Here is an 8,741-nt window from a genome sequence, read left to right on the forward strand (position 1 = left end):
AGTGGGGGAGGGGGGCATGTGTGTGTCGGGGGGGGGAGGAGGGGGGGCAGGAGCGGGGGCGGGGTGGATGGGGGTTGTCCGAGGGGGAGCGCGAATTCAAGACGTTGGAGCGAGAAGCAATATTTCAGTGATTGGGGGGCCAACGGGGGCCACTTGGGGATAAGGCGATCTCAACTCATTAAAATGCAAATCCGTACAGGTTCCCTTCGAGCTGAAGCTCAACCGAGTCGCTGGTTGGGCCTCAGCTGGACGTTTCTGGGCGCCGCCATTCAGTGAGGCCATGGCCGATCTGCGCCCTGACTCCTTCCACCCGCCTAAGCCCCATGATTCCTTAATCCCAAAGATCGGTCAATCGCAGATTTGAGATGAACAATCGAGCGAGCGTCGACCGCCGTTTGGGGACGAGATTCCAAACTTCTCCCACCCTTTGCGTGTCGAAGTGTTTCTTAACTTCGCTCCTGAAAGTCCTGGCTCTAATTTTTAGGCTATGCCCCCTACTCCTGGACTCCCCAACCAGCGGAAATAGTCTCTCTCTATCCACCCTTTCAGTTCCCCCCTTAATATCTTGCAAACTTCGATCAAGTCACCCCCTAATCTTCTAAATTCCAGGGAACACAACCCTAGCTTGTGTGAAGTTCACCTCGTAATTTAACTCTTGGAGTCCAGGTATCATTCCAGTAAATCTACGCTGCACTCCCTGATGAGGGACCTCAGTTAGGTGGAGAATCTGGGGTCGTTCTCCTCAGGGCAGAGAAGGTTAAGGAGGGGATTTACCAGAATGGTACCAGGGATGAGGGACCCCAGTGGAGAGACTGGAGAATCTGGGGTCGTTCCCCTCAGAGCAGAGAAGGTTAAGGGGGAGATTTACCAGAATGGTCCCGGGGATGAGGGACCCCAGTGGAGAGACTGGAGAATCTGGGGTCGTTCTCCTCAGAGCAGAGAAGGTCAAGGAGGAGATTTGATCGAGATGTTCAAAATCGGGAAGGGGTTTTTGAGAGAGTAAATAAGGAGAGACTGTTTCCAGTGGGCAGGAGGGTCGGTGACCAGAGGTCGCAGTTGGGAAACATGAACGAGAGGGGGAAAATGAGGAGACATTTTTTTTCCCCCAACATACGGAGGGTTTTAAGATCTGGAACGCCCTGCCTGAAAGCCAAGGGGTGGAGTCAGATACGACTAGGGGACTTTCAAAAAGGACATTTTGATCAGCGGGAGGGAGTCAAAGGATGTGGGGAAAGGGTGGGGAAAAGTGGAGTTGAGGTAAAAATCAGATCAGCCGTGATCTCATCGGATGGCGGAGCAGGCTCGAGGGGCCGATTGGCCCACTCCTGCCCCCATCTCTCATGGACATGTGCTTGAAGGGGGCTGATCGGCAGGGTTGAGGGGTGGGGGCGAGGGGTTGATCGGACAGCACTGGCACTGGCTCGATGGGCCGAACGGCCTCCTTCTGCGCCGAAAGATTCTCCGATTCCGTGAAAATAGCCTTCTGGGACACAGTCAATGAGCAACTCGAGACATGACTTGTGACGAGTGTGACAGGCTCGGAACAGTTGGCTTTGTATCGACGGGTCCCAAAGCCCCCCTCCCCCCCGCCACCAGGACCGGGAGGGTCTTCCTCACCTCATGTCTGGGTCGTTGATGGAGACTGTGAACAACAAACACCAAACCCCCTGTTCACACAGGGCCTTTAACGCAGTGAAACGTCCCCCAAGGCCCTTCCCAGGAGCGATTCTCAAACAGAATTCGACACCGGGCCACTTAAGGAGATATTAGGGGCAGGTGACCAAAAGCTCGGTCAAAGAGGGAGGTTTTAAGGAGCGTCTTAAAGGAGGAGAGAGAGGGGGAGAGGTTTAGGGAGGGAATTCCAGAGCTCGGGGCCCAGGCAGCTGAAGGCACGGCCGCCAATGGTGGAGCAATGGGAATCGGGGATACACAAGAGGCCGGAATTGGAGGAGCACAGAGATCTCGGAGGGTTGGAGGAGGTTCAGAGATCGGGAGGGGGGCGAGGGCACTCCCTATCTCTGTAACCTCCTCCAGTCCCCCTACAATTCTCATCCTCCTGTTCAAATCCCTCCATGGCCCTCGCCCCCCCTCCCTATCTCTGTAACCTCCTCCAACCCCTACAATCCTCATCCTCCTGTTCAAATCCCTCCATGGCCCTCGCCCCCCCTCCCTATCTCTGTAACCTCCTCCAGCCCCGACAATTCTCATCCTCCTGTTCAAATCCCTCCATGGCCCTCGCCCCCCCTCCCTATCTCTGTAACCTCCTCCAGCCCCCCTACAATTCTCATCCTCCTGTTCAAATCCCTCCATGGCCCTCGCCCCCCTCCCTATCTCTGTAACCTCCTCCAGCCCCGACAATTCTCATCCTCCTGTTCAAATCCCTCCATGGCCCTCGCCCCCCCTCCCTATCTCTGTAACCTCCTCCAGCCCCCCTACAATTCTCATCCTCCTGTTCAAATCCCTCCATGGCCCTCGCCCCCCTCCCTATCTCTGTAACCTCCTCCAGCCCCTACAATTCTCATCCTCCTGTTCAAATCCCTCCATGGCCCTCGCCCTCCCCCTCCCTATCTCTGTAACCTCCTCCAGCCCCTACAATTCTCATCCTCCTGTTCAAATCCCTCCATGGCCCTCGCCCCCCCTCCCTATCTCTGTAACCTCCTCCAGCCCCTACAATTCTCATTCTCCTGTTCAAATCCCTCCATGGCCCTCGCCCCCCTCCCTATCTCTGTAACCTCCTCCAGCCCCTACAATTCTCATCCTCCTGTTCAAATCCCTCCATGGCCCTCGCCCCCCTCCCTATCTCTGTAACCTCCTCCAGCCCCTACAATTCTCATCCTCCTGTTCAAATCCCTCCATGACCCTCGCCCCCCCTCCCTATCTCTGTAACCTCCTACGACCCTCCGAGATCTCTGCGCTCCTCCAATTCTGGCCTCTTGCGTATCCCCCATTCCCATCGCTCCACCATTGGCGGCCGTGCCTTCAGCTGCCTGGGCCCTGAGCTCTGGAATTCCCTCCCTAAACCTCTCCCTCTCTCTCTCTCCTCCTTTAAGACGCTCCTGAAAGCCTCCCTCTTTGCCCGAGCTTTTGGTCACCCGTCCCTAAGATCTCCTCACGTGCCTCAAATTTTGTCCGGATTCGCGCCTTAGGGGAACATTTTCCGTCGGCTTTGCGGTCGGCGGTTGACGAGGCCTGGTCGCGGGGGTCCCGAAAAATGAGGCCCTCACTGCGAGGTAGCCGTCCTCAGCCGATTTCGAGCCCCCCCCGCCGCTCCCTCCCGCCGCAAGCCCGTTCAATAAGACAACGGCAGGCTCCGCCTGTCGGCCCCGTTCGCTCTGTCAGAGCTCCCGGGGAGACCAGCAGGCTATATTTAAAGCCAGTGGCCGTGAAATGCTCCCTGACCTCGACAGCCGGCGTGTATCGCCCTCCCCTCGACCCTCCCCCACCTTCGAGGGCTCCGAGGAATCCCAGCTAGCCCCTCCCCCAACTTCCCACCCCCCCCCGGGGGGCCCACATTCTGAACGTCACAGTCCAAAAAACAACACTAGGGGACTCAGGCGTCAGGCATCGGTAAGTCAGTCAGTTCCACTGCACAGTTCGGGCATCGGCAGAGATCGGGAGGGTGAGACTCCCCTTTAAAGGGGGTCCCTGATGGAGAGAGAGAGAGACTCCCTCTTTAAAAGGGGTCCCTGATGGAGAGAGAGAGAGACTCCCTCTTTAAAAGTGGTCCCTGATAGAGAGAGAGAGTGACTCCCTCTTTAAAAGGGGTCCCTGATGGAGAGAGACTCCCCTTTAAAGGGGGTCCCTGATAGAGAGAGAGAGAGACTCCCTCTTTAAAAGGGGTCCCTGATGGAGAGAGAGACTCCCTCTTTAAAAGGGGTCCCTGATGGAGAGAGAGAGACTCCCTCTTTAAAGGGGGTCCCTGATAGAGAGAGAGAGACTCCCTCTTTAAAAGGGGTCCCTGATGGAGAGAGAGAGAGACTCCCTCTTTAAAAGGGGTCCCTGACGGAGAGAGAGAGAGACTCCCTCTTTAAAAGGGGTCCCTGATGGAGAGAGAGAGACTCCCCTTTAAAAGGGGTCCCTGATGGGGAGAGAGAGAGACTCCCTCTTTAAAAGGGGTCACTGACGGAGAGAGAGAGACTCCCTCTTTAAAAGGGGTCCCTGATGGAGAGAGAGAGAGAGACTCCCTCTTTAAAAGGGGTCCCTGATGGAGAGAGACTCCCCTTTAAAGGGGGTCCCTGATAGAGAGAGAGAGACTCCCTCTTTAAAAGGGGTCCCTGATGGAGAGAGACTCCCCTTTAAAGGGGGTCCCTGATAGAGAGAGAGAGACTCCCTCTTTAAAAGGGGTCCCTGATGGAGAGAGACTCCCCTTTAAAAGGGGTCCCTGATGGAGAGAGACTCCCTCTTTAAAGGGGGTCCCTGATAGAGAGAGAGAGACTCCCTCTTTAAAAGGGGTCTCTGATGGGGAGAGAGAGAGACTCCCTCTTTAAAAGGGGTCCCTGATGGAGAGAGAGAGAGACTCCCTCTTTAAAAGGGATCCCTGACGGAGAGAGAGAGACTCCCTCTTTAAAGGGGGTCCCTGATAGAGAGAGAGAGACTCCCTCTTTAAAGGGGGTCCCTGATAGAGAGAGAGAGACTCCCTCTTTAAAGGGGGTCCCTGATGGAGAGAGAGAGAGACTCCCTCTTTAAAAGGGGTCCCTGATGGAGAGAGAGAGACTCCCTCTTTAAAGGGGGTCCCTGATAGAGAGAGAGAGACTCCCTCTTTAAAAGGGGTCCCTGATGGAGAGAGAGAGAGACTCCCTCTTTAAAAGGGGTCACTGACGGAGAGAGAGAGACTCCCTCTTTAAAGGGGGTCCCTGATAGAGAGAGAGAGACTCCCTCTTTAAAAGGGGTCCCTGATGGAGAGAGAGAGACTCCCTCTTTAAAAGGGGTCCCTGATGGAGAGAGAGAGACTCCCCTTTAAAGGGGGTCCCTGATAGAGAGAGAGAGACTCCCTCTTTAAAAGGGGTCACTGACGGAGAGAGAGAGACTCCCTCTTTAAAAGGGGTCACTGACGGAGAGAGAGAGACTCCCTCTTTAAAAGGGGTCCCTGATGGAGAGAGAGAGACTCCCTCTTTAAAAGGGGTCCCTGATGGAGAGAGAGAGACTCCCCTTTAAAAGGGGTCCCTGATGGGGAGAGAGAGAGACTCCCCTTTAAAAGGGGTCCCTGATGGGGAGAGAGAGAGACTCCCTCTTTAAAAGGGGTCCCTGATGGAGAGAGAGAGACTCCCTCTTTAAAAGGGGTCCCTGATGGGGAGAGAGAGACTCCCTCTTTAAAGGGGTCCCTGATGGAGAGAGAGAGACTCCCTCTTTAAAAGGGGTCCCTGATGGGGAGAGAGAGAGACTCCCTCTTTAAAAGGGGTCCCTGATGGGGAGACTCCCTCTAAATCTCCCTCCATCCTGTGATCTTTCAGTACACCAGAGGGCAGTTTGTAGAGCACGGCTTGTCGGCCACCTCGAGCCAGGAATTTTTCTGCGCCAGTAACGGAGAAGTAGCAAAGCAGCCGCAGAAGGAGGAGGCCATTCTGCCCATCGGGCCTGTGCCGGCTCTGTGAGAGAGCTCTCCAATTAGTCCCACTCCCCCCCTCCTCTTTCCCCCACACACCCCTGTAAATTTTACCCCTTCGAGTATTTATCCAATTCCCCTTTTGAAAGTTATTATTGAATCTGCTCCCTTTCAGGCCGTGAATTCCAGATCATCACTGCGTTAAATAAATGTCTCCTCATCTCCCCCTCTGGCTCTTTCCCCGATCGCCTTAAATCCGTGTCCTCTGGTCACCGACCCTCCTGCCCACTGGAAACAGTCTCTCCTTATTTACTCTCTCAAAACCCCTTCCTGATTTTGAACCCCTCGATCAAATCTCCTCCTTAAACTTCTCTGCTCTGAGGGGAACGACCCCAGATTCTCCAGTCTCTCCCACATAACTGAGGTCCCTCATCCCCAGGACCATTCTGGTAAATCTCCTCTGCACCCTCTCCGAGGCCTGGACATCCTTCCTAAAGTGCGGTGCCCAGAATTGGACCCAATACTCCAGCCGAGGCCCGACCAGTGTTTTATAAAGGGTTCAGTATAACTCCCTTGCTTTTTGTACTCGATGCCTCGATTAATAAAGCCCAGGGTCCCTTATGCTTTTTTAAACAACCTTCTCGACCTGTCCTGCCACCTTCGAAGATTTGTGTACAAACACCCCCAGGTCTCTCTGTTCCTGCACCCCCCTTTAAAGTCAATGGAGAATAAATGTTAATAATTTACTGGGAAGGTTTCCTGGTGCTGTCTGAGATCAATTGTGCCCCCATTATCCGTCTGCCATGGTCCCTCCTCATTTTGATTGCAAATGAGTCTATCCCAATGCTCTCCTGGCCGGCCTCCCATCGCCCACCCTCCGTAAACTCCAGCTCGTCCAAAACTCTCTGCTCCCCCCCCGTATCCTAACTCGCACCGAGTCCCGTTCACCCATCACCCCCTGTGCTCGCTGGACCGACACTGGTTCCCGGTCCGGGAACGCCTCGATTTTAAAATTCTCATCCTCCTGTTCAAATCCCTCCATGGCCCTCGCCCCCCTCCCTATCTCTGTAACCTCCTCCAGCCCCGACAATTCTCATCCTCCTGTTCAAATCCCTCCATGGCCCTCGCCCCCCTCCCTATCTCTGTAACCTCCTCCAGCCCCTACAATTCTCATCCTCCTGTTCAAATCCCTCCATGGCCCTCGCCCCCCCCCTCCCTATCTCTGTAACCTCCTCCAGCCCCGACAATCCTCATCCTCCTGTTCAAATCCCTCCATGGCCCTCGCCCCCCTCCCTATCTCTGTAACCTCCTCCAGCCCCTACAATTCTCATCCTCCTGTTCAAATCCCTCCATGACCCTCGCCCCCCCCTATCTCTGTAACCTCCTCCAGCCCCAACAATTCTCATCCTCCTGTTCAAATCCCTCCATGGCCCTCGCCCCCCCCTCCCTATCTCTGTAACCTCCTCCAGCCCCTACAATTCTCATCCTCCTGTTCAAATCCCTCCATGGCCCTCGCCCCCCCTCCCTATCTCTGTAACCTCCTCCAGCCCCTACAATTCTCATCCTCCTGTTCAAATCCCTCCATGGCCCTCGCCCCCCTCCCTATCTCTGTAACCTCCTCCAGCCCCTACAATTCTCATCCTCCTGTTCAAATCCCTCCATGGCCCTCGCCCCCCTCCCTATCTCTGTAACCTCCTCCAGCCCCTACAATTCTCATCCTCCTGTTCAAATCCCTCCATGGCCCTCGCCCCCCTCCCTATCTCTGTAACCTCCTCCAACCCCTACAATTCTCATCCTCCTGTTCAAATCCCTCCATGACCCTCGTCCCCCCCTCCCTATCTCTGTAACCTCCTCCAGCCCCCCTACAATTCTCACCCTCCTGTTCAAATCCCTCCATGACCCTCGCCCCCCTCCCTATCTCTGTAACCTCCTCCAACCCCTACAATTCTCATCCTCCTGTTCGAATCCCTCCATGGCCCCTCGCCCCCCTCCCTATCTCTGTAACCTCCTCCAGCCCCTACAATTCTCATCCTCCTGTTCAAATCCCTCCATGGCCCTCGCCCCCCTCCCTATCTCTGTAACCTCCTCCAGCCCCTACAATTCTCATCCTCCTGTTCAAATCCCTCCATGGCCCTCGCCCCCCCCTCCCTATCTCTGTAACCTCCTCCAGCCCCTACAATTCCCATCCTCCTGTTCAAATCCCTCCATGGCCCTCGCCCCCCCTCCCTATCTCTGTAACCTCCTCCAGCCCCTACAATTCTCATCCTCCTGTTCAAATCCCTCCATGGCCCTCGCCCCCCCTCCCTATCTCTGTAACCTCCTCCAGCCCCTACAATTCTCATCCTCCTGTTCAAATCCCTCCATGGCCCTCGCCCCCCCTCCCTATCTCTGTAACCTCCTCCAGCCCCGACAATTCTCATCCTCCTGTTCAAATCCCTCCATGGCCCTCGCCCCCCCTCCCTATCTCTGTAACCTCCTCCAGCCCCTACAATTCTCATCCTCCTGTTCAAATCCCTCCATGGCCCTCGCCCCCCCTCCCTATCTCCGTAACCTCCTCCAGCCCCTACAATTCTCATCCTCCTGTTCAAATCCCTCCATGGCCCTCGCCCCTCTCCCTATCTCTGTAACCTCCTCCAGCCCCTACAATTCTCATCCTCCTGTTCAAATCCCTCCATGGCCCTCGCCCCCCCCTCCCTATCTCTGTAACCTCCTCCAGCCCCTACAATTCTCATCCTCCTGTTCAAATCCCTCCATGACCCTCGCCCCCCTCCCTATCTCTGTAACCTCCTCCAGACCCTACAATTCTCATCCTCCTGTTCAAATCCCTCCATGGCCCTCGCCCCCCCCTCCCTATCTCTGTAACCTCCTCCAGCCCCTACAATTCTCATCCTCCTGTTCAAATCCCTCCATGACCCTCGCCCCCCTCCCTATCTCTGTAACCTCCTCCAGACCCTACAATTCTCATCCTCCTGTTCAAATCCCTCCATGGCCCTCGCCCCCCTCCCTATCTCTGTAACCTCCTCCAGCCCCTACAATTCTCATCCTCCTGTTCAAATCCCTCCATGGCCCCTCGCTCCCCTCCCTATCTCTGTAACCTCCTCCAGCCCCGACAATTCTCATCCTCCTGCTCAAATCCCTCCATGGCCCTCGCCCCCCCTCCCTATCTCTGTAACCTCCTCCAGCCCCGACAATTCTCATC

This window comes from Heptranchias perlo, unplaced genomic scaffold, assembly GCF_035084215.1.
Source record: "Heptranchias perlo isolate sHepPer1 unplaced genomic scaffold, sHepPer1.hap1 HAP1_SCAFFOLD_430, whole genome shotgun sequence".
Classification (NCBI taxonomy): Eukaryota; Metazoa; Chordata; class Chondrichthyes; order Hexanchiformes; family Hexanchidae; genus Heptranchias; species Heptranchias perlo.